This window comes from Morone saxatilis, unplaced genomic scaffold, assembly GCF_004916995.1.
Source record: "Morone saxatilis isolate NCDOM2014 unplaced genomic scaffold, NCSU_SB_2.0 Contig22, whole genome shotgun sequence".
Taxonomy (NCBI): domain Eukaryota; kingdom Metazoa; phylum Chordata; class Actinopteri; family Moronidae; genus Morone; species Morone saxatilis.
The window spans coordinates 313,120-314,327 of record NW_023339785.1 but is presented as its reverse complement, the minus strand read 5'-3'; positions in this window follow the sequence as shown (position 1 = coordinate 314,327).

The window sequence follows — 1,208 nt, the reverse complement described above, 5'->3', positions numbered from 1 at the left end:
AAGAATTTTTAACATCAGAAAATTGCTGCTCATCCAGGATTTTATGTCCTTAAGACATGTTTGTAATTTAGATAATTGATTAATTTCATTGGGCTTGATCGATAGATATAACTGCGTATCATCTGCATGTTTAGCAGGTACAGCAAGATGTTCACCATTATAGGTTAGTGTATTAGCATGCTAACCTTTGCTAATTAGCACACAAAGTACTGTTATTTGGCTATAAACCAGTGTTGGACAAATTAGAGTTTCAACTGGATGATTATGCCGGATAAGAAGTCAGAGGATCACCAAAGTTGTAACAATTCATCTTCTGGGAACCATGAATGTGTGTACCACATTTCATGACAATCTAATATAATGCATCTATACCTATCGAGACATTACACTGACAGCCACAATTACCTGCAGTCATTGGGATACACAATCTGATGATCATAAATGTCTGTACAAAATATGCCAGTCCATGAAATAGTGGTTGAGATATTTCAGTCTGGACCAAAGTGGCAGACCGACTAGACTTCTAGAGCCACACTGCTAGCTGTACAGCTAAAAACACCCACTACATCTCAAACCAAATGTGGTTGCAAGATGTTCTCCCCCCACTGGCCTCCAGGGGTGTGTCCAGACTTTTTGGAATGGGGTGGTGCAAGTGGAGCACTGAGTTATGCAGGGGTGGCATCAAATATGTGTCTCAGTCATCCCCAATTTATGCAATTCCAACACTGTTTATGGACCTGCATGTAGAAATATTCAAATACACTAGATGAAAATATATATTTTTTTACCTAAAACTGCATGGTTGTTGCCCCAAACTACATGGAATTAGCATAAAGTGGGTATGACTGCAGAGCGGAGACTTGTGGATACCCAGAGAACCCATTTTCATTCAGATATCTTGAGGTCAGAGGTCCCCTTTGAAATAGCCATGCCAGTTTTTCAATCGCCAAATGTGGGCAACAAAGGATGTGTGGAAATCAGTTTGCTGGTTTGTAGTCCGTTTTGAGGGTCAGCCTTACTACTGGGTGAGGTTTGTGTTCTCCAGTGTTCAACTCCACACAAAGCAGAGATGCAAATTCCTTTTGCTGCAGGAGGCAAAGTTTTGCCATACTCTTTTGCCAATGTTGATTTTGCGTATGTGTGACCATGCTCTAACAAGGAAAATAGCCCAGTTTGTCCAGGAATTACAGTGGCAAGAAAAAGTATGT